This window comes from Amblyomma maculatum, chromosome 10, assembly GCF_055883805.1.
Source record: "Amblyomma maculatum isolate TAMU_Amacu chromosome 10, ASM5588380v1, whole genome shotgun sequence".
In the NCBI taxonomy this organism is placed as follows: domain Eukaryota; kingdom Metazoa; phylum Arthropoda; class Arachnida; order Ixodida; family Ixodidae; genus Amblyomma; species Amblyomma maculatum.
The window spans coordinates 109,445,257-109,472,140 of record NC_139353.1 but is presented as its reverse complement, the minus strand read 5'-3'; the positions used below and the strand labels follow the sequence as shown (position 1 = coordinate 109,472,140).

The following is a 26,884-nucleotide window of genomic DNA, read 5'->3' as shown; positions in this document are numbered from 1 at the left end:
GGCTTCTTCCTCATCCTCTGTAGCTTCGTTGTCCCTCTTAGGGTTAGGAGAAATTGGGCGGGCCGCCAGATCTAATTCAACTTGCGTCTCCGGACGCCTTGTATGTTCTTCTTCTTGGGTTGAAAACACAGTAAAGAAACCCAGTTTCACTATGCGTTCGCATCTTCCATTCTTTTCCAAGTGTGTATGGATCACACGACCGAGAATGGCCTGTTTCTCATCTCAGAACGTCGGACTAAAATAGAACTGGGTGAAAATGCGCTTCTTGTGTCGTTATAGAAGCGAAAAAGCATTCCTTGTGCAACCGATGTCACTGAGCGTGCCTGCAAGAGCAATCGTGAAAACAACATACACCTACTGATCGCTTCTCTCTACTCCAAAATATAGCCCCACCTTCCCAATAATTCCAATATTGTAGAAAAAAGGAACAGTCTAGTTCAATTTGCAAGTACTTTTGAGAAAGAAATAAATAAAGGGAGAAAACTCGCTTAAAAAGTACTCATCATTAGGTGTGTAAAATAATTACTATTTTCCATTCCGATTTTTTTTCGCATAGAACTATTTTTTCCGCTATGTACTGGGAAGCACGCGGCGCTAAAAATGCTACGGCACTGTAATATGGTAGTCGGCACAGGTAGATGGCGTGAAAAGGCATGCTCTCAGCAATTTATCTGCTGTTTCTACATTAATCTGAAATAAAGCCACCTTATTCCTCTCATGCTTACAAAGGTGCTCCTTATAGTGCGTCCGCATGAAAACCTTACTATTTATATCCGCTTTCCTCACAGCATCATCTTTAAATAGTAGGACGATTTTTTTAACATACACCAGCTACACCAGTGCACCAAAAGTCCATAGTAGGTATAGCAGATTTCCTACACTGGTGTAGCTCGTGTAGGTTAGACAAATGGCCCTATAGTGTCGGTAGCTGAGCTAAAAATGGAGTAAACTTTATCAGGCGTATATTATTTGAGCCATACAAAATAAATAAGGCCGATAAAACTAGATAATAAAGCGCAGGGTAGGGCTCATTCTGTCCTCCAGCATGGGGTCAATAGCTCATGCTTACCGATTGTAGTATTAATGCAAAGATAGAGGTTGATACCTTTGCTGCACATCCTTCTGACGCTGAAAACAAGAAAGCTGTTTGGATTGAACACAGATGTCTTCACCTATATATTAAAATACGTAGAGATTCATTTCTTTGCATGGCACGGGCTTTTGACTAAAGGATAACACATTGCGGGCTAGTTGGTTGATCATCACAAGGTAAAACAGCGCAAAACCACACAGAGGGCGCACAAAGGTGAGACGAACACAGGCGCTGTACCAAAAATGGGTCGGCAATAGTTAGTAGTGAAAGGTGCCTTTGTAAAAAAGATGCAACTGATTTCTGCCATGTCCCTGCTTCAGAAACAATGACATGAAAGGGACGTTTGACCTTATGAGTCTTAAGAGAGAAAAACATTTCTAAGCAAAGGTACTTGCTGCGGTCCATTGCATTACATAACTTCTGTAGGTTCAGGCTTTGACAAAGTTTTTTGGCCCTGTTCTTTACCTTGTTTAAGGACACGTTGCTGCACTCATCGAAGGATGAACTGATGGCTTCAACAGATTTTGTAACGTATTCATTCTTCGGTAACACAGTAAAGCCTCCTTCCTTGTCCACAGCAAGAAGACAAAGTTAATTCTTTTGAGGTAGGCCACAGTCTTGCCGAGAGGTAGCCGCTTGCTAGCTGACTTGCAACTGTTCAGGACATACACACTTTCGGAAACGCAACGTTCTACTTCAGCCTCAGGAGTGAGTCTTGAAAACTGCAGGACCAAGCTCAGAAGCTCAGGAGCGGATCACTTTCGCTCAACTGCTAACTTCAGACCTCGAGACAGAACGTCGCAGATGCCTTCGGAATCTTGACACCTCCGAGGAAATGAACGTGTTCGTCTCACATTTCTGCGTCCTCTGTGTGCTTTTGCGCTGTTTTACCTTGTGAGTGAAGAATGGCGAGAGATCAGGCAACGTGGTGCATTGGAGAGCAAAAGAGGCGAGGCAGTGAGCGCCTATGTAGAAGATGATCGCCTCCAACTGCTGATTAGCTTTCGAGATGATGACGTCACCGCCGTATGGACCAATCTAAAGTTTCAAGACCAGCTTTCCTGGACAACGCCTTGCTCATTTGGCAATGGGGCATATAAGGCTTTAAATTTAAAATATGACATCAAATACTGTGCGTGTCACTAATCTTAAAAAGATCCATGAATATTTAACTCCCGCTTTTGGTGAGAAGAGTGCAAAACTCAATGCGGCTAGTTGTTTTTCTCGAACGCCTCCATTTCTCATTATCTGCCCAAAACTGTATAAGATTTCATGCTCTTGCCATATTAAAGAAAGGTACCCCGGCATCTATAAATAACCTATAAAAACATCAGACATCTAGATTAAGTTTTTTACAAAGTTTCTTAGCTTTCGCTTTCACCTTCTTTAGAGAGAAGTTAGTTGCATTACTAAAGGAGGAACGACCTGCTTCGTGGCCTTTAGTTATGTACAGATGTTAAGGTAATGCCATAAATCCTCCTTCTTTGTCGGCCGAAAGCAAGAAAGAAAGTGAAAGTGAAAGCTAAGAAACTTTGTAAAAACCTTTATCTGGAAACACTTGGCAAATCTATCGAGAAAAGCAAGGGTCTGGGTTTACAGCAGTTCTTAAGTGCCAAAACCCATCAACCAGATTGTCCTTTTAGAGTAATTATTTCTGAAAATGATACGTGGCAAAAATGTGTATCAACGTATTTGAAAGGAATCCTAAAAGGCTTGCTCTGGATGATCCATACTACACTAAAAGTTCAGAAGAAGTAATCCAGTTTTTATAAACCCATATGAACAAAACAGTCATGGCTTGTTCGTTTGATGTTAAAGATTTTTACTATTCCCTGCCGCATGAGGAAGTGTTTTCGTGCATAGAAGACTGCATAGACCGGCAAGGGGCAGTAGCATTTCAAAATGAGACAGGTCTGTCGGGGGGGGGGAGGGGGCTTCTTAGAACTTTTGCGTATGTATTTAACGTTTACCTTCTCCTCTTGGCAGGGTGACTACTGCTAAATCAAGGGGTTTGCATAGATAGGGTCATGCATAGCTCCGGTGTTAAGCAACTGGCGGAAAAAGATCGGACGATAATACGAATTTTGGAAGACTCGAATGTTGTAGGATGCTTTCGGTATGTAGATGATGTTTTAGTCCTGTTAGATCCTGATAGTGATAACTTCGCAGCCGTTAAGTCAGAAGTAGAAAGAAATTTTCGCGATGTCTTGCATCCACTAAAATTAGCCAGTGAATGGCCGTAGGACAATATGATCAGGTTTCTAGATCTTAAAGTGAATTTTAAGCCTTACCTCACGTTTTGGACATATGAACCACGCGCCAGCAAGCCGTTGCTTATCTTCGAGTCCTCACATTCGAAATTAGTGAAACTTAGCGTAGCGAAACCATGCTATATTAATGCTTTAAGAAAATAATGCATCCATTCTATTAAGACAGCTTCATGTATGAAACTCGATGCTTCAAAACGCAGTATATCCCAAGCAGCTGTTGGTATCGGTAGCGGAGACTATTTTGTCGAGTCTAAAGTCTTCTCAGGAGAGCATGGAGAGCTCATCCATGAACCAGCGGACAAAAGAAAATGTAGCGGTCATTCCGAGCATTCATCAACTCTCGCATAGACTAAAACGTATAGGAAATCGGGCAGGTGTGAAAGTTGTGCTTTCGGCTCTCGATAAATCAGGGAAAATGTGCAAAAAAGTTAATAGTACGAGAAGCATTGGTCAGGGCTGTACCATAAAACACAATGACGCTTATGTGGTTTGCCAGAAGGGGTGGTGTACTCTGCTCCACTGTCTTGTGGAAAACATTATGTCGGACAGACGGGACGCTGCATTAACGAAATAATATTGGAACATCACCATAATGTATTTGGTATGGTAAAAGAAACTATGGGAATACATTGCAGGGACTGTAAAAGCGACGCTTGTCAGCCCTTTCTAGAGGAAGCAAAAATAAGCAATAGGCATAGTGACCAGACAATTCGGGAAATTTTAGAAGCGAAAGAAATCAACAGAATAATGGAAACTTGTATCAGCAGCCCGTCTATAGCGTTATCGGAATGTGAAGTAAGATTTATGAACACGAGAAAACGATGCTTTGTGAAATTCTGGATGACAGATGTTTCTCTTGCATATCTTACGTTTTCTGGTGTATTGCTTGTTTGTTCTTGTTTCTTTTATTGTGTTAACGTGTTCATATATATGAATGCAGGCATGCAGTAAACTTGTCACTTGAAAGTCAGCTCTCGTCTTGTTGTCTTCATTCGTCCCCGTCGTTTGTTCGCGCTGTTCTACACAAAACCTTAATGGTGCCCTACCAATTACGCACAGCGACACCATCCGCATACTTGGCATTGATTATAAGGCACGTGGGATAGCAGCTTTGGTGTGGACTACCGTCTTAAACGAGGTGCGCAGCAAGGTGACTAAAGCCAGTGCTTTTGAACTACTCATGTTGGAGAAACGCTACCTTGTCCAAACTGTTTACTGCGGGCGAATATAGTAACTCGCACATGTAACGTATCCAGCTCTCAGATTTTTACGTTCCATTCAGCCCCTTGTAAGTTCATGTTTTGGGGGCAGGTCGCACCGAACTAGTATGCCATGCGGCACTCGGCCAGCCATGTTCGAAGGGTGGGTTGGCCTTCCCTTCTTTGTCAGTCTGCTGTCGGCTGTTCGCTCTACGCTACCTTGTTCTTTTGCTGCAGGGTGGTGAGTGCCTAGCACGGGTGCTTGCCTTCTCTTTTTCAGGCACAAGTGTGAGGGAGCTTTTCATTGACATACAACTCAACAGGGGACCTCAGGTTCTACGGATGCTTGTTTTTTATTCGTGTATAGTGACATTTCGTCGCCACGCCCGCCATGTGAGCCCTGACTTAACATCTCGGTGAACAGAGTAGTGGAGTCAATAGGAACGTTACTACTTCCGCTGGCGCCTCGGGACGTAGGCGAATGACAGATTGCACTTCTTGGTTATCACTCACAGCGTCGTTTCTGCCAGGGCATTTAGGTGACTTTATATGACTTTTGGAGGGGGGGTTTTGCCTGCACGAGATCTGTTGCAACGATGGAGCATTGTGCGGACATCGCAGTGCCCCGACTGCCCACTTCAAGAATCCAATCGTCACATGGCCCAGCAATGCGTCGTTGCTCGTGTTTTCTGGAGGGCAGTTCATGCCGGTTTCAGAAGTCTAGGTATCAACCGATTTCAGATAAATGGCAGATGTTCTCGCGGTCGCTTTGCACGATTGCTGATTGTAGCTGGCGCTTTCGCGTTATGGCGCAATCGTTGTGCGGCAGTCGCATCGAGCCGGCGAAGACGTGCGCTTTTCCCTGTCCTGGCGCGTCAACGAAAGGAGATCGGAAGCTTTCTGGCTGAGGAACTTTTCTACCTTGGGGAGCAAGAGGTCCTTCGTCAATGGTCTTGCCCTTTTGTTTCCGTGTCGGATGGACATGTCCGGGTAGTTTTTAACCTACTTTGGTAGCTGTAATATAATGCAAATATTTATGTCAACTCACTCCTGTAAACAACGCAATACACATGTGCATCGAAACATGTCGAATAGACGTGTATTGAGTGGTTTTTAACAGACCTGGGTACCTGCAACATAATGCAAATATATATATCCACTCAAAGCTGTTCCCATTGCAACCCACGTGTGCAACATGCGATTGCTGTATATGTTTATATCTATTTTATTTGACAAATTATTCTACACTGTGTATATCTTCATGTATATTGCCAATCAAAATTGTATACATAATCGTCACGAACTGCCAAATTTTAGTCTGTGTGTAAATACTCATTTCTGAAGTATTTGTTCGTTAGGATGTATTTTATATGCACTTTCCTTCGATTGTTAATCATGTGCATTTCCAGTTTTGGTCATTTGTCGCCGCTCATGTGAATGTCTGATGTGAATGTGTATGGTCTATTAAAACCTTTTCTAAACACGATCATGGTGATTACTCCAGCATAAATAAACAATAATCAAGTTTTTTATGAGAACTTCGCTTCCAATTGGCACTCTCGCTCAACCGAATCTATCTGGCTCCTTTTTAAACCGGAGATGCTAAGGCTAATTACGCTATACATTCCAATTATTTCAGTAACCGAACGAGTGCAGTCCCCCTGGTTTAACCGTCTAAATAATAAGAAAAAACGTCTCTTCCGCAGTGCTAGAATTATTAACTCTCAACTGGCATGGGACAAATATTACTCTGCTGCTAACGAAATACGATTTAGTGCGCATTAAAAGAGAAGCGAACTTTTTTCTCTTCTCTCTTACTTTCCATGATATATAATAATCCCAAAAGGTTTTGGAAACGTATTTGTCCCATTGTGTATAATACCATATTTCTTTGTGACCTCTACGAATCTCCTATTCCCGACTCCGAAGTAGCCAAAGTATTAAACGATGTGTTTTGTTTCTTATTCACCCATTAGCCTCTTTGAAATCCTCCTGATTCACCTTGTTACAATTATCCTCAGATGGTAGACATAATCTTCAATCCTAGCGGTATCACTAAAATTACTGACTCGTTAAAAAATACATCTTCTGTTGGGGTTGACGGCATCAATATTAAGGTTTTAAAGAACCCTAAACAAATTTGCAATGTAATCCTTTCTGTCCTCTTTCAGCAGTTACTAATCCCTGGTTATGTTCCAGAAGACTGGCGGATTGGCAAAATAATTTCTGTATTTAAGAAAGGCAACAGATAATTGCCAAATAATCATCAACCTATTTCCAACACTAGCGTCTGCTCCAAAATCATAGAGCATGGTATTTATTCCAGCGTGGCTACATTTTTCTCATCTGTTTCTTTCACCCTAGTCAACATGGTTTTCAAAACGGACGTTCTTGTCACACTCAGCTCACTCTTTTCCTTCATCACTATTGACCAGAACATGCCTGCTGACGCCTTGTTATTGTATTTCGAAAACGCATTTGATAAGGTTCCCCATCAGCGCCTAATACTTAAACTGTCTAGTCTTAATCTATATCTGCTCGTGGTGGAATGGATTCGAGGATTCCTGGCTAATAGACAACAATTTGTTTACGAAACCTAGATTCCTCTCCGATGTCTCCAGTTCTCTCCGGAATACCTCAAAGATCTGTTCTTAGGCCTCTTCCTAATATACCCGTATATCAACGACCTACCTTACAACATCTCGTCTGAAATATATCGACCAATAACTGATCATGCATATGCTTCAGGCCTGCAAGAAGTTGTTGACAAAGTGCTATTGACATTGTGTGACCAATGGCTCGACGCGTGAATGTAAGAATTTCCAGCTATCATTCCACTGCCGTGGTATCTATGTTGCTCCTACGTATTACATTAATAACAACACTGCTGTCCTTTTTGTCTCCTGCAAAATTTAGTTATCCGTATTTAAAATGATTTAACTTGGACAGGTCATGTTAACAGCATCATTAACTCGGCCAACCGGTTGCTAAGCTTTTTACGACGCAATCTGGCACTTGCACCACCTGTTCGTAAATTGCTTGCCTGCTACACCCTAATTCGTCCGAAACTAGAATACGCTACAGCTATTTTCGACCCTCATCATAGTACCATAATAAAATTCCTCGAATCCATTCAAAACCGTTAACCTAGATTTATTCTATCAGATTATTTTTACAGCAGCAGTATTATAGCATTAAAAGCACAGCTCAGCCTTACCTCCTGTCATCCCGTCGTAAAATTGCCCGTCTCGTTTTTTTCGTAGACTGTATCACTCGCCTCCAGACGGCGACGTTTTCAGACCACCCTACCGCTATTCCCGCAATATCCACCCCAAAGCGCATGCGCACTGTCACAAACGAAATCTGATTTTTCGTCCGCACTACCAAAGATAGTGATCAACTGCCTGACCACATTTCAATCATCAGTGACCTGCCACGCTTCAACTCTTCAATCGAAGCTCATTTTTCAAGCCTTCCCTCCTAAATATATTTGCCGTGTTTGCCCACCCCTCATGTAATGTCTCGGCTAGGGACTTTTGAGGTATAATAAATAAACACTATCAATCTGGGCCCCCGACATAAAGAATTCAATCAGAGGCTGCTGAATGCACACGCGCATCTTGCCCCCTTCGCGTTGAAAATGGGTGCATGCTGCTCTTGACTCCGCTGTTATTAAATTGCCCGCCGGGAATTTCCGGGAAATCTACTCTAAACACTATGAAGCGGTAACGTTAATGGACCCCCTTCAAATGACTGGAGTCCATTTTGCACAGTTGATATCTAACAGGGGCACTGATGGTTTTTTTTTTATTTCTAAATTTGTTTTAGCATAAGGAACGAAAATGCTGGCGTTGAACATGCCGCTTCGATGACTTGTACTAAGCGAGTCCCATCGTTGATAACAGGCTCATTTCCTGAGTGTCTCAGCTTACTTCAAGCATAATGCATGTCCAGGATTGAATCCCGTACAGACGTTTCAGTCATAGTGCAACCTGACAAACATAATTTATCTAATGTTTCATTAGGTTGCCATCCAATGTGACATAAGGAGCCTCTTCATCAATCCTGTGTTATCAGCACTCAATACAACGACGCTGAGTTCTGCGCTCTTGTATTGCATGCAAATAGGCAGTTTTATTGCCGCTGGAGCGCATAGGAGACGCTCAATAGGCAGCCTGCAGTGAAGTTTGCTTTATCGATCGCCGTGCCGTAACACATAACCTAGCGAGAACAGCCAATACTTTTAAGGTGCTTTCGTAAGGTGTTTTCACGTCAACTGAATGAGCTTACAGGGATCAGATTGCACGTGCTGTCGAAGCTTTGCATCGCGTGTCAGATAACTGGGCTACATCGAAAGCGCCTATAGACAAGGACTTTATCTGCCAAACGCTTATCTATACCAGTGATGAATATTCTCGGTCGTTTATTGCGAACCAAGAGGATAACAGTAACATATCTGAGGCACGCTGCGGAAGAAATGCAGCGCAACCTAGCCAGCGCAGGTTCCTTGTAAGGCCGCGATAAACGGCAGCTTTTTTTTTTTTTTTGGTTTAGGGGAAAGTGACCCTTTGAGAACCCGCGATGATTTTCGCTCCCACGCACATTCACTACTAACCCGTCGGACCAGCTGCCGCCGACGCCTGTCTTCTTTGCTGACCGATTCATGCTCCTGTCACGGGGCGGGGGATTAAGGGCCGGTGCCACGCTTCGCGACACCTTTCTCCGAACGCAACTTGGAAGGGCGCCCACTTCTATTTCAGAGTCTTAAGGAAGATTTACCAAACAATTCCCCTCTGTCTGGACGCTAGGCGCCGGCTTATCCCTCGGCAGCGTCGGCTTCTGTTGTAGGGGCAATACGCCCCCGCGCGCGTCTTGACGATCCCTTTCAGGCCCCCGTTGGCTAATGTCCAACCAACATAATGTCCACCCAACTCGCCCAACAAGCCACTTTTGCTAAATATTCTTTGTTGTAAACTCGTCACTTCCAGAGCAATCCTAAATAATGTAGTGACATGTCAATGATTAATATTTCCGAGCACATTATACCCCTCGAAAGAAAAGGTTCCTTGATACATATGCCTTTGTAATAATAACAGGGAATGTAGTTGATATTTTAATGGTACAGGTATTTTTACGCATTGTACGAAGGCAAAAAAGAGGCACCTAAATAAGCACAGCGATTGAGAAGCGAGCTTGAAACACTTCGCTGGAGGGATCTCAAACTGTAAATCGAAACATTGTTTAGATTTGTCACTGCCGCGTGAAAGACCAACCAACATAAGGAAAGACCAACCAACACGTGGAGACAGTACTAAACGGAGCGCGCAACCTGTCGCCGAACCGGTAGACCATCGCCTCCTTTTATGCTTTTATTGATTGGACTACCAGCGCGTAGCAGCAGTGCCAGGAGGAATGGCACGCGGCTGTTCCGAAACTGTTCGCAGTTAACCAGAGACCCAGAAACCCAGAGACCCAGAGACCTAGAGACCTGAAACACGTACGGAAAAATACGCAAACACTTTTTTTTTCAAATACAGGTAAGATAGGCTAGGCGTAAAAAGACGAAAGTTCGTTCGCGCAATGATGCCCATTTCAAATACTCGCGCTGTCTGATCTTAGTCGCTGGTGAAGGAGCTGATCAGGGTAACCAATTACAGGCTTATTTTTACAATGCAAAAGATGTCGTCGATGTAACGAATAAAATTTTTGGTTTTTATAGCAATGACTGTTTTCATTCGTTGCGTCGACGACTGCTTTCGCATCCTGAAATATCAGAAGTTGAAAATGTTTTGCGCGCCTGAACTTGGTCTAGTCATCTGTCCAGGCCACAATCGAGCGCAAAAAGGACAATGTGTTATACCATTTCATGATATCCTGATAAGAAGGTAAGGGGAAGACCTGAAGTTCAATGAATAGAAGAAGCTTACTTACTCATGCAGGCCACTACTAAATTATATTTCCAGCATCATTTGGTCAATTACATGCCCTACGTCGTCTCCTACCTTTTGAGGAGAGCTCAGTGTGTTCCTCCGAAGCGGAAAGAAAAGAGGAAGAGGCCTTCGTTTTCGCTGAACAACTGATGAAAAACGGATGCACACTCGGTTTTATTCAAGTCTTTTCCCGCCGCTAGGCTCGGAGGACAGGCGAACCGATCACCATTGAAATAACGAAGCTCTCTCCTGGCATTGTGCTTCCATACGTGAAACACATCTACGTGTTTCAAAAATCGCGGCCGGTTTCTATTACGAACAATATACGTCATTTAGACCGAGCTCGAGTCCTTTACAAAATCCTAATTTTCGAGTGGCTGGCCTCAAATATCGACAAAACAAAAAACCTCGATAGGCGAATCAGGTAGAACAAGGACGGCGGCGTCCGGTTAATGAAATCAGAATGCAACCGTATACCTCTGAGCCCTGCGAACGCATTGACCACAATATCGCCTGCCAGCAGGCGAGCGCGTCCTAATCGTAGAGCCCAATCCGTTCAAAAGGTGTCACGTCGAGTCATTAATCATCTGGCGGACAGTAGCCACAGTGAACACGAATCCGGGAACGCTACCCTCCGCATACAGCAATGAATTCCGCTACGTGTTGGAAAAAGGGAAGCGAAGTGTCGCTGCTTACAAGTGCTAGCTCGCACAGGAGCCGCTCCTGATGAAGCGATCGAGTTGTTCGGTTGAAACCACTTTGTTTGCTGTTAGTGTCGCCTCAAACTTTCATTCACGAACCAAATAAAGCGACTTTCCGCCGAAGGTGTTTTCATTCAACTAAGCCTAATCGTCAGGTCGTGCGACGTGCGACGTCACACAACGAGACGACCTACCATTGTTCGGCCATGACACTTGCCTACTATCACCTGCCCCGATATCTCGTTGGCATTGTGTCTCATTTCCAGTGCTGACGCAGGAGTCTACATGGGCAAAACGGGGCCTTTAATGTTCCCGCATCAATGCGTCAAATATATGTTTTTACTTCGTATGTCACAAAATAAATGGTAACATTGAAAAGGCGAGGCGGGCTTGTAAAAGCCTGTTAGTTTTTAAAGTACACGCTCTATTACACGAGGTGTAACTTTGTATTTCATCGGGCTGGGAACAAAGGATCTCAGCCTAATTAGGTGCAGGTATCCACCGAGACTGCGAGGCAAATACTGCGCTTTCCGTTACCTGAAAAACAGCCCAAACCAACAATATATAAAAACTTCGCTGCAAAGAATAGAGCCTATTGCGTCTACTCTTAAGCAGGAGCTTGAGCGTTTCCCGAATTCAAACCGTCAAACTATGTACGAGCTTGCAAAATCATGCTTAACACAGCTTGCGCTCGCATAAATCCATAGTTTCAAGTCACGCTTATACCCTTATCATTTTTTAATCACCTTTTCAGTAGGCACATGTTGTGCAACCATAGAAGGTTGAGAAAGAAATCTGAACCGCCCCAGAAACATGACATCCCTCAATATACCAGTGGCTAACTCACCGCAGAAAAAAAAAAGCAAAGTTGGTGACATCGTGTTTTTGAAGTGTAGACGCAAAAAACAAAAGAATGGGCAATGATGTCTGCTCATACTTTTGACTGCAGAGGCAATATTGCAGAAAAGATGTCAATGCTTTTATCCCTGCAGCGGGAAATTTTCAATCTTTCTGTTTCGTGAGTATATAGGTGGCTGTGAAAGCAGCTACCGTTTTACGGTTTATTGTTTCCTCTTATTTAGATCCTCAAACACCGTTATACGGTGCTTCATTTTGTGGTAGTCTGTGTCGTCAAGACAAGGGGTTCATTTTGCATTGAAGCGTCTCTGGTAGGAAAAGAAAGCAATACAGCATGTGCATTTTGCGAAAATAGGCTCCAGTGTGTCAGGATCAGAGGAAAGCAGTTCTCATTCACGCTTAGAAATAGCTACCACATCACCACCACCATCATCATCATTATTATCATCAGCCTGGCTATACCCACTGCCGGGCGAAGGCCTCTCCCATATTTCTCCACTTAACCCGGTTCTGTGCTAGCTGCATCCACTTGACCCCGGCGAACTTCTTAACCTCATCCGCCCACCTAACTTTCTGCCGCCCCCTGCTACGCTTTCCTTTCCTTGGAATCCAGTTTGCTACCCTAAGCGACCATCGGTTATCCTCCCTTCGCACTACATGTCCTGCCCATGCCCATTCCTTCTTCGTGATCTCCACTAGAATGTTAGTAACGTAAGCTATTTCTCTCACCCACTCTACAGGCTTCCTGTCTCTTAATGTTTCCCCGTACCATTTTCCGTTCCATAGCCCTCTGAGTTGTCCTCAACTTAAGTAGAACTCTCTTGGTTAGCCTCCACGTTTCAGCCCCATAGGTGAGTACAGGCAAGGTGCAAGTTGTATACTTTCCTCTTGAGCGATACCGGTAAGCTGCTAGTCATAATCTGCGAGTGCTTGCAAATACACTCCATCCTAATCTTATTCTTCTTGTTATTTCCTTTCCTCGGTCCGGGTCTCCAGTTACTACCTGTCCTAAGAAGACATGCATATTCGCCTACTTCTTCCAGTGCTTCGCTACCTAACGTAAACTGCTGTTTCTTCCCGAGGCTGTTGAACATTACCTTAGTCTTGTGCATAATGATTTTTAGGCCTATCGTTCTACTTTTCCTGTCTAGGTCATCAATCATTATTTTGCAGTTCATCCCCCGAGTTACTTAGCAAGGCAATGCCATCAGCAAATCGCAGATTACTGAGGTACTCTCCATCTACTCGTATCCCTAACTGCTCCCATTATAAGTCTCTGAACACTTCCTCTAAGCAAGCTGTGAATATTACTGGGGAGATTGTCTCCTTGCGTCACACCTTTCTTTATGGGAATTTGTTACTTTATTAATGCAGAACTATGGTTGCTGTGCAGCCACTATATATATCTTCCAGCACTTTCACGTACGGCTCACCTAACCCCTGATTTCGCAATGCCTTCATCACCGCCAAGGTTTAAACTGAGTCAAATGGTTTTCGTAATCAATGAATACTATGTATAAGGGCTGGTTATATTCCGAGCATTTTTCTATCACCTGGTTGATGATATGGATATGATCGAAAGTAAAGTACCGTTTCCGAAAACCTGCTTGATCCTTGCTTGATTACAGCCTTAGGTTGTCCTGATTCTATCGGCGATAACCTTAGTAAATAGCTTATACGTAACAGACAGTAAGCTGACCGGTCTGTAATTTTTAGGGTCCTTAGAGTCCCCTTTCTTATGAATGAGGATAATGTTTGCATTCTTCCATGGTTCGGGTACTGTCGATGACACCAGGCACTGCGTATACAGGATGGCCAGTTTTTCTAGCACAATATCCCCCCCCCTCGTCTTTCAACAAATCTATATTTATCTAATCCTCTCCAGCTGCTTTCCCCCTTTTAAAAGTTTCTGTTGCTTTCTTAACCACGTCCTTCGACACTGGTGGAACGTCTGACTATTTTTCCCTAACGCCAATCTCATTACCATCCTGACTACTTTAGCTACTGTAGAAATCAGTATAGAACTTATCGGCTACTTTTACTACCTTGTCCATATTCTTTATGACGTTTCTCGCCTTAACCCTTGGCTCATACATCGGGTTTTGCCTATGAATAATTTCTTCCTCACCTCTTTAAGGCTTCGCCCGTTCTTTATAGCATGCTCAATTTCCTCCATGTTATAAGGGCACCCTGCGGGTTACCCCGGGTGAGCCGGCGGGGTGCAGAAGTGAAGTTCAATGCGCGGAAACGGGCCTCGCGATTAGAAAGAAAAGCTCGAATGTAGCTATACATTCGGGAGCCGCAGCCAGTGCTGGAAATACAGGTAAGAATATGGTCATGGCAGACGCAATCGAATGCCTTGCGGACGTCGACTGTGACCAGGGCGAAAAGCTGAGAGCTACCACAGGTGAAGAAAGTGCGCTGGACTATGAGGAAAAGGTCCTGTGCAGATACGCGGGAACGAAAACCAATGAGGGTATGAGGGAGCGAGTTTGAAACCTCCAAATGCCTATTAAGCTGGTGAGCGCCATTCTTACCGTCGTCTTGCCGACACAGGAGGTCAGAGAAATGGGCCGGAGATTTGAAAGGGCTGGTGGCTTACCAGGTTTAGGAATGTGAGAAATAAGTGAGGAAGTCGAGGACGATGGCAGAGCGCCTTCTTCCCAGGCGATGTTATAGAGCTTGAAGAGGTGCCCTTTGGCGTTATCGGGAAGATTGCGAAGAACGGAGTAAGTGATTCCGAGTGGCGTTAGCAAGAAGTGAAGCTTCAAGCTCGCGCAGTGTAAAAGGGGCATCGAGGTCATTGCTTGCACAGCCTGTGTATTCATGGTAACAAGGGGACAAAGGGGGTGGGAGATAAAGATCTGTAAGGGTTCGAAAACCTCATCGGGAGACTTTGTGGCTACGACTTTAGCAAGAGTCGGGGTAGGGACAGGGGTGGCACTAAGGAGGGTTCGAAAAAGAGTCCACGTTGATTTTTTATGGAAGAAACTTGTATTTATGTGCGAGGCAACATTTCGGCTTATGACATTGCTTCTTGTCTTGAATTGACGTGTCATGCTCCCTAAAACGGATATGTATGTTGGGGACAGCCTGCCATATGTATGTCTTTCTACATTTATTTATTTATTTATTTATTTATTTATTTATTTACTTATTTACCCTCAGCGCCCGGGGGCATTACAGAGGGGAGTGGGATACATAAAAGTATATGAATGTACGTACAGCAAAGTTACAGAAGAAAATGCATTACAAGTACATAAAACATGCGCAAAACGAAAAAGGAAAACAAAACTTCACAATGCAGTGGGGATAAGTAAAAACTATGTCAGGAAGTAAACGGCAAACAACATAGTAACAAGCAATATACATTCAAAGAAAAACAATGGCTTTTCGAAATGCGTCGTTATCTGTTATACGTGCGATATCATGGGGAAAGTGATTCCAACTGACGCAAGTTCTAGGTATGAATGAGTCATGGAAACATTTTGTGTGACTAGATGGAACCCCAACTTTATGGCGGTGATCAATGCGCGCTGATATGTAAGATGGTCTTGTTAGTAATCTTTCTTTCAGGTAGCTGTTGTGGTAAATTTTATGAAAAAGGGATAATGATGCTACTGATCTGCGGTGAGATAGAAGTGGAAGGGACAAACTTGATTTCATGGCAGTTACACTACTTGTTCGGTGATAGTTTGACAGTATGAAGCGACAGGCGCGGTTCTGCACAGCTTCCAAATCGGATACGAGTGAATCAATGCCAGGGCTCCAGACAGATGCAGAATATTCTAATTTGGAGCGTACCAGAGTTTTGCAAAGCAATAATTTTAAAGAACTGGATGAACGAGAGAAATTTCTCCGAAGGTACCCTAGCATGCGGTCTGCGTTATTTACGCTATAGTCAACGTGGGGTTTCCAAGATAGGTTAGAAGAAACGTAAACACCTAGATACTTGTAAGAGTACACAGTCTCAAGAGAAACATTGTTAATATGATAAGTAGTGGGTATGCTGGAACTACGAGAAATGTGCACATGCTTACACTTATTAATATTTAATTCCATATTCCATTCCTTACACCAATCAAGAACCTTGTTAATATCAGACTGAAGGCAAGAGGCATCATTATCATCATTAATTACACGGTAAATAACGCAGTCATCAGCAAAAAGGTTAATTGAAGAAGAAATGTTAGCCGGTAAATCATTTATATAGATGAGAAAAAGGAGGGGCCCGAGAACGGACCCCTGAGGTACGCCAGAACGGACAGGTATAGAATGTGAATCAATGTTATTTGCTGTAACGTATTGTGAACGGTTTGAAAGAAAACTCTTCAGCCATGCAAGCACCTTAGGGTCAATGTTCAGGTTATTTAATTTAAGGAAGAGAAGCGCATGAGAAACCTTGTCAAACGCTTTAGAAAAGTCAATAAATATGCAATCTGCCTGAAGCCCGCGATCAATTATGCAATGAAGGTCATGTGTGAGGCATATTAGCTGAGTTTCGCATGAAAATGACTTACGAAATCCATGCTGGGTTATGCTGAAAAAGGAATTCGACTCTAAAAAAGAAACAAGATGCGAGTATATAACATGTTCCATGATCTTACAAGGGATACTAGTGAGTGATATAGGACGAAAGTTGTGAGGAGAATGTTTATTTCCAGACTTATGCAGAGGAATCACCTTCCCAACTTTCCAATCATTGGGAATACAACCTGTTTCAAGAGACTGATCAAATAATTTTGTAAGGATTATGGAGCATGATGACTTTGTGTTTATCAAAAACTTAGAATTAATATTGTAAACACCGCAGGAGGAGGAGACCTTAAGATTTTCAGTAAGATTCAGAACGCCTAATACGTCAAATAGAACTGGATCCATGAGAACAACATCAAAAACAGGACCCTCGCGATTAGCAATAGAAACATTGTCAGTAATGTAAGAGGAATCTGATAAAGTAGAAACAATTTGCAATCCACCTGGAGTGCTTGTGCTGTGCGCATAGCCCTTTTTTCCTTTCAATCGGAATTTAGGATGATTCGAGCGCATGGACGACTGACCTTAAAATGGGCGGAAAAAACCCGCCAGATATCTTCCATATTCCCAACGTCTCTTTAAGAACTTATGCAGACCTGTGCACCTAAAACATTACAATCTGCCTGTTAGATTTACTATTTGATTCGGCGTTTTGGATAAGAGGCGTCTTAAAATTAATTTCAAGCGTTTCATCACGAACATAATAAAGTCAGGCTTCCTCAAATCTGCAGCTCGAAGCTTGACTGCTGGGAGTCTCTATATTATATCTTTGGAGTATTTTATATAATACGTTTACCAATAGTCCTTTTGATGTTCTTCGAGTGGGCGGAATGATAAGGCAATAGTGGCTTTCCTGAGCAGGGAAAGAACACCAACAAACGTATTTGTAAGAGCAAATAACGTACCGTATATGCACTTCAGAAAGTAATTAAGTGTTAGTTGGTTGGTTTGTGGGGTTTAACGTCCCAAAGCAACTCAGGCTATGAGAGACGCTAATTAAGTGTTAGTTCATGGGTAAGCGTCGAATCAATGGTAATACTTTCGAAATAACTTTAAACGTCAGCAATGGCATCGTCTTACATGGCATCAATATACAATAAAATGAGCGTTTACATGAAATACGGGTTTAGGATTTTAAGGTTAGCTTTAGTGTGAATTCATGTGACAACTGACGTTCCCAATATTGAATGGCAGGCACTTTTACATTACACTGAAAATGATGGTAACCAGGATTTTCGGCCATTAATTTGTCACATCATAGCTATATGCAAGAAGGTGCGAAAATTGTTCGAGTATGTTTAAAACGTTATATGGCGGTAACAGCCGTCATACAAACGTTCTTGAAAGGCGAAGTTGTGCAAGCCTTACCCTTTTCAGCGGTGAGTAGACAGTAGTGTCGTCATACAGGTAATATTTATGTTGACAAGAAGCGTTTTCTTGTATGACTAGTTGAGAAGGAAATGTAGAACGCACATAGGACTCTAGTCCCACTGGATATATTGCTATGCAAATAGGTTGGTTACGGCAGAAGGATAGGTTCCGAAAACATAGATCACCACAAGAAAGGATAGGACAAGCACGAACTTAAAACCGAGTTTTATCAAATAGCAGGCATATTTAAACATCTTTACCCGGTTGGCCTCAGGTGGTTCAAAATATCAGCATTGACAAAAAGAGGGACGTGTGGGCAGTTAAGCCGCGACGTCGTGCCTTAAGAGCAACAAATGTACTATTCATTATGTAATACCTTCGTAAGAAGGCTTTAGGTTTACTGTAAATGCCCTATGTAATACCTTCCCAAGAAGGCTTGAGGCTGCTGGAAATAAATGCATAGAAGTTTCTGCTCTCGGAACAATGTTGCTTTCAACGGTTCTTTGGAATTTCGTTAATTAACGTTGTTTTATATTTTTATGACTCATACCGAGGGCCGAATAATTTTGCTACTAGCGTGATTATACGACCACAATACGCAATGGCCGCCAATAGGTTTTGTTTTGCAAACTAATTTGGGGAGCGAGCGATTAGAGGCTAGTTGGTAAAAAATTATTTTGTATAACTGAGGACAAGAGGAAAAAAAATGCACGCCGCTTTTCAATCACACAAAGATTGCAAACCGCGCAAATGACAGAAAGGAGCGTGAAATAATTGAAGCTTTGCACATCAGAATATATTGGCGTGAAAAAAGTGTTAGTGAGGTATCAATTAATATGCACAAGAAAGAACTTAAGTTTTTGGTTGATAAGGTGAGGTTGTCGGATGTACTGGTATGAGTCTGTTGCGCATGCGTTATGCTCTCGAAGGAAGTAGGCGTCGCTCCAATGAATCAGTTGCTAGTCTACACTCGTCCTGTCGTATGTTTTCTAAATCATTCTCAATCTAGTTTCGTAATTCGGTGGTCACGCAATTCTAACCGCATGCAGTTATTATGGCTTTTTGATCTGTGAAAGCTGCTAGAAGAAACTTGTACCAACAAGCTCTGTTTGAAAACTACGGTAAGTGAGTGCCACAAATTTCTTGTAGATGGAGGCAATGTCTCGGTGCTGATCGGATCACTAAATGTCTTAACCTTGTGCAGCGATACAAGCTCCTTTAGACAAACATTAGACATTTGCCATCTCAACCGCGATCGCCACTGCGTCTCAACGCGATGGAAACACTCTCCACTGGTAGCACCACTTGCGATAGAAGGAAATTTTATCCACCGAGGCTGCTGAAACAAGGAAATGCTTTCAGCCCCCACCATACGCGAAGAGCGTCTTCGGTTGCTGGGTCTAAAGTGCTCATATTTCTGCCGCCAGTACACTCTTTTTCGCTCAACGCAAAGTGCCTTGCGGTTGAAGCGGAAATAAAAAACAGAACGCTGAAAACAGGGAAGAAGCCAAAAGCAGTCAGAATCTACCTGAGTAGAACTTATGCAGGGTACCTGTCCGTAAATTATGAAAAGCTCTAAGAGCCTTTAAAAATTGCTTTCATCGAACAAAGTATATTCAAACCCGACTTCAGACTGCAGAGCTAGTTGTGTAGGGGAGACGCGCCGTGCCGAAAGCCTTGCAAAGATGACCAAGGAAAAGTTTCCCTCTCATATTTGCTATCTTCGGTTTTGTTTGTTGGCATGCCGTTGCATGTATGCTTGCTCACTTGTCGTGTAGAGAACAGCTGCACGTCGGTGCGACGCCACGCAAACATGTCTTTTGTGGCGGGATGACAGAATGTCAACAGTAATATCGTCTATGCGACGCTGGCATGTGTCGTTGAACTTACACGGTATGACCCGCCTCAGCCTTACTAATACAATTTCCCGGCGTCCGGAATCAATGTGTTTGTATGTACAAGAGCATTTCTGTACGGAGTGGTTTCCAGTGATGCGCAGTTCGAGATGAAATGATGGCTGAGCCGGTCGATGGAAGCGGCGACACGGGAATCTAATTTAATCCTCGTTGGGAAAGTTCAGTTGCACAGAAGGTACGGTGGAGAGTCGGCATGCAACTCCGAGCTATTATTACACGAAGTTTTGTAACTCAATCCTCGAATATATGAACATACACTAAGTAACGTTTTTTGTATTTTAAACGATTTGCATATTTTTGCATGAGGTGATACTTAGACATTTCAATCGCAATGGTGTAGCTGCATCACAAGGGGAGCAAAGTTGAAATCCGATCCGCTTGTCGTTGGACACGTATCTGTTATTCTAGCGACAGCGTTGTGAGGGTAATAAAGATACGCAGAGCTGCACCACACACATCTTATGATGCCGAATTCGCAGGGGTTTAAATTTTAGTTCGCGTTCTTATCTGCCTTAAAGCTTTTTGAGCATATTAAAACAGCGGGAGCGACACGACCTACGACCTTACGCACAAAAGAGACTAATAAATTATTTGCTTCGAGCAAACATCACATTACTCCAATCCTGAAAACTATGCGCAGAACAGTGAGAATGACTCCCTATTAAAGGAACTCACTCAGCCACTTTTGGCAAGCAAGTGCGCGAAGAAGGAGCCAAGTAAACACAGTAGACATCAACTCCTCTCAAAGCCTGCGGCTGCATTACAACCAGCGATGCTTACGCTACATAATTTTGTGCTCCATTTTACCATGATAGTTTGAACGCAATGCTTCGTATTTTTTGTGACGGCCTGTGCCCTGGTATCGTTTCTCAGATTATTTCCAAGACGAATTTTCAAGGGCTCAGCTGGACCACTTTCCGTTATACTGCGTCTGCATGCTCGTACATGGTTTTCATAGACGCTTTATCCTGATAACGACGTGAGCCACAATCACTTGAGGAGATAGGGAGCACAGAGATAGTAAAATAATTTATACGACGAACTTGCTTACTACATTCCGTGCGTTTCTTAATGCGAGAACAAAAAAGGGAGCTCGCCAGCTTTGTACAAAGTTTAGGCCTTATTCATTTTGCCTAATCATTCAAACCGTGGGGTGTGTTTCCTGTTTCGAGTGGTGTTTCTTAAGGGGCAATTTAAAAAAGGGACTACAAATATATGTTGCTGCTTTTTTCGGATCGACAGTGGAGAAGGGGCGACGGTAAAATGGGCGCACATTCGTACAAGATAGAATACTCCTCTTTTTCAAACACTTCATTGACAGTAAACGCTTTATTTTTTATATTGACTAGACAGGAACGTGGCGGCTTGCTTGATGATAAGCCGGGCTATATAACTGGGCTATATAAGGTGCTGTAATAGACTTTTCACAATGTCTTCACTACACTTAAAAGCTTTTGAGCGATTTTATTTAACAAGACGTTATAATGAATTTATGGTATTATCAGTACAAATTTATATTCAAGGTTTTTCGTCCCCTTCCAGCTATCAGTGGTAGCGTACAGTTTATTTGGCACATGTAAGCAAATAAAAAGGAAGAAAACAAATATAAGCATATGATAAGCTTCCGAATCACTTATACGAGAGCAAAGCAATAGTAAATGCGTGCTCTGTGATCGGCAATTGAGAGAATGAAAGTTGATTATGTGGGCATTCAAGGGATCCTGTTTACAGTGAAGACCCTTCATATAAACGCGATGCTGCTACCTACGATAAATGTGCATCCCTCAAGGCAATTGCTTAGATGTGTAGGGCTCTGATAAATTTTCATTTCCTAGTCACAATTTACTCTTATAGGCAAGAAAGGTTGGTATGGTACGCGGTGGTTAGTCTACGGTGTGTTATACTCTGTCGTCAATATTATCAAGCAAACAAATTTATTTGTTATCAAGACTGTTGTGGAGTAATTTTCATCCTTATTGTCTGAAATGTTTCACAATGTCAAACCCTTAAAATTAATGTATTAAGCTGTTGCTGTACGACAGATAGAAATACTTCCTCCTGTGCTGGAAATAACATCTTTTATTTGAAATATATTTTGGAACATCACCCCGACGGCTTTAAGATGCATAACTGTATCGATATCCTTCATTTTATTGTTATTTACATTTACAACAGACAGTGGTCTTGGCGTTTAGGGTGGATAATTGCCATTTAGAATTAGCTTGTGCGAGGCAGACAATTTACCAATTAATGCGCGCATTATTTAGAAGCAAGTTTTATTACACCAGACTCCTAATTTTGCCACAGTGTAAATTTTGATTACTACATTAACGCCTGTTTCTCCAGACTGAAATATATACCTGTAGGCCGCTAACTTACAATGTTAAGGGTGCGCCTATTGATAAATTTCCGATGATAATGCATCATCATTATTTTTCTTCCTTGCATTAAACCTTTTCTCTTTCGCTGGGTATTTTCACCTCATAATGGAGAGATTTAGCTTCCCGGAGACGTACTGACGTAGACGTATACCGATTTAGCGTACCCATCTCACGAATACGCCATGGCCGCGATTGCACTCACCCATGTAAATGCGCGTGCGCAGGAGGGATCCGGCAAACCGGTACGCGTGTACGCCCAGTACGTCTCCGGCAAACTAAATATTACCTCATACACATCTTCGCGTATTTCATTGCTCAAATGTTTTTTTCTTCAGAATTTTGGGCAATAGTCAGAGTACATCTTAATAATGTTCATCTTTGCTGAGATATTCTTTGTCAATTCCATATCTTCTGAATCATTCGCAGCCGTTTTTATCGCTTCTGAGTTAATATTATTTCAATTTTACACAGCCATTTTTTTGTTCAAAGAGCTGCTTTCTGTGGTGGCTTTTGCTTCTCTCCTCCACAAGTGACGGCTATTTGCTATGTATAGCCCCGCCGGGATGGCGCAGTGGTTACGGCGCTCGACTACTGCTCCCGGCCTCGGCGGCCGCTTTTCGATGGAGGCGAAAATCAAGGCGCCCGTGTGCTGTGCGATGTCAGTGCACGTTGAAGAACCCCAGGTGGTCGAAATTTCCGGAGTCCTCCACTGCGGCGTCTCTCATAGCCTGAGTCGCTTTGGGACGTTAAACCCCGCAAACCAATTTGCTATGTATATTTGCCACCCTTTAAAACCCACTCCTCATGCAGTTCTCCTTCCCGGAGATTTTAAGATTATAATAAATAATCAACAATACATTAACAAAATGTGAGTGGTGATCTGTTCGGATGACATTATTTAACATTTCCATTACATTTATTACAGCAGTCGGCCTAGAATGCTTCCTGGCGTTATGCTGCTTTAAACACTGGCCGCATGTCAGACTTATTACTACGGATATGATTATATTAGGTACTCAATGAAACGTAGAGGCTATATTAAGCTCGAAACGTCGCCGGGGCTTTGTGATTTATGTGATCAAAGGCATTTCTTTTTCAAGTACAGAAGAAAACCTAACACGGAGTTCTTTTTTCTAGACTTTTAATGTATATATTTTGCAATAAAGAAAACTGTTCACTGGCGCTTCGAATCCCTTGTATAGGCACTAGACGTTATACCACGTGTTTAAAACGTTTTTTCAAAACCGTTAGAAAATTATCTCACTATACTAATTTGGAATTAATTTCTAAGAACGTTGCTACTTACTGCGTTTTTATGTGAAAAGGCAGCTGCTATAACCAGCGCATGTACTGTACACGTTTAGTGCTGAATTTTCAATTTCCACGACACAGTATTGAATACGCAGCTATTATGGTTTAAGAGAAAGAGCTCAGGTGCATCTTGTGCGTAATTGAAAGAACCTGCGTCTTTTTACGATGACAAAAAAAAATGTATGGCCAAGTGAAGCCAGGATAATATCCTGTGCGCATAAGGCTGCAGGAGGAAATATTGCACTTGTTTTACTGAGTATCACTAACGTTTAGTTAACGTTAGACTTAGAAGTCAGAAATTGAGATTTGTCACTACGTCCTAAGAAAAGCTCTTATACGGGCCATAAAATATCGCAACAGTTGTTACACTGAAAAAGTACTGCAGCGGCTGAACGAGGGCACCGAGAGAGCTGATAAAGGGAACGAGGGCACCAGAAACGGGCCTACTCTTCAGCGTCCTATATTTGTACCAATTTCGCTCCTTCTTCTACTTCTAATACAAGTGTAAATATCTTCTTCCGACGTAGGAGTCTACGAGCCAGGACATAAGGTTTTGGCGATCGCCACTTGTTTCATTAATGGTTATATACATGACCCATCTTTAGAAAATTACTCTTTATGCACACTTTAAAAAGGAGACCCTAATTGGCATTATCCCGGTTGTGTATGTGAAAAGATGTCTGAAGAAAAATTGCCATGACTTCTCAACGTTTGCATATACCTGCCCTTGTGAAACCACTTGTAGAAAAAGCTCGGACGCAGAACCGACGAGTAACAGATCCGCCTTTACAGTGAAAGGGTCTATGCACACAGGTTTATTGCAAGTAACGAAGTACCGGAGACGACAGCGACGACACGAAGACAGACAGAAGACTGCAGGACGCACTCTGATCTTTGTACGTGGCCTCACAACTGCGCCATTGGACTTATGAGTGGCGATCCCATTTCTTATCCCTTCTTAGTCTTTCTTGAGCCATTCTGCTCCTTAGCTGCATTCTAATTTGCCGGCACCGCTGACAATTGCGGTGAGCGTTTAAATTCCTTCAGCCGCATGGTGCATTTCACGGCCATGGCGGCAACACTACTGTCGCGGGCGGTTTAGAACTCTATAATACTTGCGCATAAAGGAGATGGAGGCCAACATTTAAAACAAATTAATCGCAAAAAGCTGCCTTGACGAACAAATGGGCTGATTAACCAATAAAACGAAACGTGCTTTGCTTGGATTGTCCGCAATGCTACCTATACCCTGCATGCCGCGCACTGAGGCGGTTTTGCGTAGAGTCTGACTACGCTTTTTGCTTCATAGTCGCTTTGTTTCTCATAGATGTCCTCATAGTGTAAGCCTTTTATTAACGTTTAAATGAAAGTATTTTAGAGTTTACCGTCCTGTTCCTTTTCTCCTACATACGCTACACCTCGTCATTTCTTCCCTCTTTTTTTTTTTTTGCTTCCCTTGACAACTGTTCAAAGATAAGCAGAGGTCTTTACTAATGAGGAATCCATATTTAACTGACCGTTAGTTAACGACAGCAATTACATTGACAACAATGACTCGGCTTACTGTAAATTTTCTCTACCTGCGAAAGTTACTGGTTTTCGCAGCTGTTGTCCCCTCCCAGGAGAGCTTAGCCTCACCAAGAACACGCACCGGGGCGCTTGGCCAAGGCTATAAAACCGAGTTTATTGCTGGAAGGAAAATATATGTTACAATAAATTAGCCCTAAAGGCATTTAGCAGAATGTTTTCACATGCAATGGCCCCACAAGCGGCCTATCCGTAGAGAGTTCTGGGTCGAAAGCTTTCCAAAGCAGCAGTAACACTGCAGTTGCCGTCCTCACTAGCAGCATTCTCCGTCTTTTATTTACCCATAATAGCCCTAACGTTCACTCAAAGGTCAGTCTCCCAGCAAATTCACTTTCGGCATACTGCCTTGCCGCCCACGTCAGCTTGTAGCGTTGCCGCCTGTAATGAGCGGTTTCCTTTCGCCAGCATGAATAGCAAAGAAAGCTAAATGAATGCGTAAGCTGATGTGTGCACAATGGTTCACGGTGCAAGTGGAAAGCTATTATGTCTCTGTACCTGCAGGTGTTTACCTTAGGCACCGATGTCTCCTTCCACTGCCTTATATATGTCCCGATGGGCGGCAGCTTACAACTGACTTGTGTACCGTCGATGATTCGCGAAGAAATGGAAAAGCTCTCTTGTGTTACAGGCGGTGTCCCGGTAATCTCAACAGCCATGTACATTGATACAATCTCGCAGATTACGATTATGTTTGTCTTCAAATCAAGGCAGCCATCATCGATACAAAACTCACTCGCAATTTGGGTTTTCAATTCTCTGTTTCTAGAGTATAAGGAGAAGCCCTCGCGGCTTATCCTGGGTTTTTATTTATTTTGCTTGTTTGCATCGGAAGTCGTAGGCTGTTTGACGGAGGGAAAAGATTGTTTTCATCAGCATATGCTCAAAGAAGCTTAATAGTGATATACGTCAATCAGATCTTACTACCTTGTTAGTCAATATACTAACAAAGATCTGCCTTTTTTTTTTCTCACGGCATACAGGTCCCATTCCTGTGACCTACCCCCGCGTCGGTCGCCGTAACGCAACGGGGACCGGTCTCCTGACCGCAGGGGCTCATGTCCATGCCGCCCCCAGAACAGGATCAGATGGAGGCCACGACGATGGTGCATCGACCGGCACAGAAACGCCATTCCGAGCCATACGAGCACTGTGTCTTCTTGTCGCTGTGCTCACCGTAATATTCTGGGTGCAAGCGCTCTACCGAGTTTCCGGCATGGACGATCAAAAGGACCACGTAGGCGACGTCATAATTTCGCTCTCGACAAAACCTTATATCGCGGTCACTTCGGCGGCAGCTCCTAGGACTAGGCGGTCATCGTCGGAAGGAGCAATCTCATCTCCGTTGTCGCCAAATGTCCAGCTTCATGAAACGTTTAAAGAACAGCCCTCGAAAGACGGAGACTGGGTCTCAACGGACACTTACCCGAGGACGAAGCTTAGGGTTTTTCTGTATTCCGCGTACCTGGACAACCGCCTCGCTGTTCCCGCTGTTCGCGTGATAGGCGCATACGCAAGTGTCGGCGGAGCTCAGTTATCCTGCCGGCTAGAGTATGCCAATGGCGAAGCGAAAGTGGTCGCCGCTTCGCAGAAGATCATAAATGAAAACTGGAAGCTGATATGCATAAATATATCAGCATGCCACCGCAGGCCATTCCTTTCTTTTTTGCACGGAATTTTGACTTATTCTTATATTGCAGCATACTATATTAAAACTATCGAGTGCCATTCTCT

The 26,884-nt window shown here is 43.1% G+C and overlaps 1 pseudogene; it reads left to right on the top strand.

Moving 5' to 3' along the window:
* The window catches only part of LOC146177221 (uncharacterized), a 105,647-nt pseudogene that overhangs the window by 74,319 nt on the left and 4,444 nt on the right, over positions 1-26,884 (top strand).